Below are 3,398 nucleotides of genomic sequence, written 5' to 3'. Positions count from 1 at the left end.
TCCCACTCTGAAACAGCCCTGAAGACTTAAATGAATGGTGTTTGGTGATCTCAGTTCAGTCCCCAGTAAATGTCCACATCACAAAACCACATCACTTAATTTTAGGTGATTGATTATATCTGCTTAGCTTAAACTCAGGCTTGAGTCAGCCAGAAGACTTTATTACCCTCCATTCCTGTGAGGGTGGTCCAGCCAGGTCAAAGTCGAGGTCAATAATAGGGCAAGAAGGTACTGGCTTTGCCAGTAAGCAGACCTAGTCTCAGCCAGAACAAAGAACTTTACTCCTCAGAGATGCTGTTTGTGTAAACAGACATAGTCACCACTAATACTAAAAGGCTACAGTGAACTCAAGTAGCATATTTGACCATATTTGTTTAGAACATATTTATTCAGAACTTAATCTAGGAAACAAAATATTTAAAATAATTAATTTATTAGATACTTCAAAAGCAGTAAGATTACATGAATCAATTCCTCAATGAAAATATCTACTTAAATATGAAAATTGAAGATACAATTTTAAAAGTAACTTCTAATAGAAAAACATTTAATTATAAATTATAGATTCAAATTTAAATTTGTACACTAACTTGTATGCTGTGAAACGTTATAAATAGGTTAATAGTTTGTTCCCAAAAGGAATCTTGTATTTATGTCTAAATGCAAAATGAAAATATCTACACATTTTTATGTTAAAAGTCATACTTTAAAGTAGAACTAAATATTACTCATGGTAGGGGATTTCAGATTGTACAGCTACAGCAAAATAAGATAACCCATTAGCACCAAACGTATATAATTATTTTATATGATTATAATGGAAAATTATGACAAGAGAAATATGATTTTAATGGTAACATTAAAAACCAGACACTAAAATATGTCATACAAGAAAATTATCCAAAAAAGTTAATTTGGCCCTTAAGTACTATTAATTTTCAACTTTCCCATGAATTAGCCCATTAAAATATGAAGAGAAAGTGTTTTAGTATATTTTTGAACTAGAAGTCATATTTTAAATAAAGCAAATTAAGCTGAATTGTATAAAAATGAGGATAATAATAAGTCAATGGAGAAACATATTATAAAGCTTTAGTGGGCAACCAAATAGACTTTCATATAAATACTATCACTGTTTCTTATTGAATGTGGCCTTGAAGTGATTAAATCTCTGAATGAACATTCCCCATTAGGTGGTAAATTGGGACAGAGGCTTTATGGGGAATAACTTGTACCATGCAACTGTAAAGAATCAAATTTTTAATATAGATAAAAACATATGACATATATTAGATAAATCTTTGTGGGGATTTTTTCCATATAAAAAATTCATAAAGATGGCTTTAAGAAAAATAGCTACAAAGACAGTAAGTCAAAACTCAGTGATTGTTTTCTAAGTTTTATAATCCCATTTGCTCTGCAGCGGTCTATTTTGTAGGTAAATTCTGAGTAAACATAATCTTATATTCATGTCATTTGTAAATTAGAAAATTAGTTATAGTAACTTAAATTGGGCAGCAAGCAATAGAAATTCCCTCTTGTTGTCATGATAGCAGGTAGTGTGTCCATGTCCACACGGACTGAAGAAACCACCCTGCCTGTCCCTTCATTTGTCTTAAAACGTTGTTAACACTCAGTGCAAGGGCGTCTGGGTAGCTCAGTAAGTTAACTATCTGAACTTTGGCTCAGGTCCTAATCTCAGGTTCTGAAATGAGTACCACATGGAGCTCCCTGCTTGGTGGACTCTCTTCCTCTCTCTAATAAATACGATCTTCAAAAAAAAAAAATTAAAAAAATCAGTGCAGACTACTGCAAATACAGGTCAGCAGTGGCAGTCAGTATATATCATGTGACATACTTGTGACAGTGTGTATCATCTTGTGACAACCAAAATAGATCAACCATATCCTGATTCTTTTAAAAAACCTACAAGAATGCACATTTAAAAAAAAATTTATTTGTTTAAAAAAAGTTACTTCCTGTAAGAGGTTTTCCAAACCCATTTGATATATAACTCTACTAAGATATAACAAACAAACAAACAAAATATTTCTTTTACTTTTTGTCTAGTTTTGTATTTTTAGGAACAGAAGCAACACACAGAGTAATAAGATAAAGAAACCACAGAAGGCAGAAAATAAGAAATGAGTGTTCTATAATCAATGATCCTATTTTCCTGGGATAAGCATTATAAGATACTTATTTACTGTTTATCCCTTCAGAGATTTAGGTACATACAAAAATATATCCTTACATATTTTAAACAAAATTGGGAGCTTATACATGTGTGTAGGTATGTATATGCATATATGGGTATATATAACGGACTTTACCATGTTCTGGGCAGTTCATTAGAGACTAATAGCCTGGGCCGAAATCAAGTTTCTGCTTTGCAATTTTAATTAGGTTATTCAACCTCTGTCTCAGTTTACACAATATTCAATAGAATTATAATCATAATTATTCTCAGATAGTTGCAAACTTTCTATGTACTCAGTAATGTTAGCTATTATTACTATTCCATATTGGTATATATAATCTCCATAATTTTTAAGCTGCATATTATTAAATGAATATGCCATGTTTATGTAACCAATTTCCTATTGACTTTCATATTATCTTTAATTTTTTGTTATATATAAAGTATATTAAACGAACTTAAGGATAATTCTTTGTGTACTGCAATGGAAGTGTCATAAAAGATTTCCTAGAATTAAAATTAGAGATTAAGCAATATATGCATTAACAATTTTGGTAGATAGTCTCAAACCATCCTTTCAAAAAGACAATGAGTTAGAATACCATGAACTATGTAAAATATTTATTTTATCACACTATTTACAACACTAGCTAGTATCAATAATTTTAATCCTCACAAGTTTGATGAAATTGAATGAGATAACGACTTCCATATCTATTTTACTCTTATTTATATCAGATATGTGTTCATGAACTTAATAGAGTAAAGCAGGTATTTGCCTTGTTTTTTCCATTCAAATCCTTTGTACCATTCTCCCAAGATTTTCATCTTTGTATTTTTTTTAACTTTCTAGAAAAAATATAGAATGCTTCACAAATTTGACAAATTCGCGTGTCATCCTTACACAGGGGCCTTGCTAAGCATTTCTGTATCTCTCTAATTTTAGTATATGTATTGCTGAGGTGAGCACTTCATCTTTGTATTCTTATTCATTTGTTAAAGCTCTTTATATGTTAAATGCATTAACCATTCTTCGTATCAGAAAATATAAGCAATCTTGGCAATAATCTCAGTTATTGCTTCCCCTAATAATTTTTAATCAATAGAGATAAATTTGAGGCCCTTAATTTTAAAATGGCCCATACACGCATATTTGCATATAATTAAAAACTTATGGTTGCTCATTTGAAAAATTTTT

The 3,398-nt window shown here is 30.4% G+C and overlaps 1 pseudogene; it reads right to left on the bottom strand.

Annotated features, from left to right (window-relative positions):
* Window positions 1-3,054: 3,054 nt before the first annotated feature.
* Window positions 3,055-3,170, bottom strand: LOC122898210 (annotated as a pseudogene).
* Window positions 3,171-3,398: the final 228 nt, after the last annotated feature.

Source organism: Neovison vison, chromosome 1, assembly GCF_020171115.1.
Source record: "Neovison vison isolate M4711 chromosome 1, ASM_NN_V1, whole genome shotgun sequence".
NCBI classification, from domain to species: Eukaryota; Metazoa; Chordata; class Mammalia; order Carnivora; family Mustelidae; genus Neogale; species Neogale vison.
The sequence above is the reverse complement of the archived record's forward strand: the minus strand, read 5'-3'. Positions and strand labels throughout refer to the sequence as shown.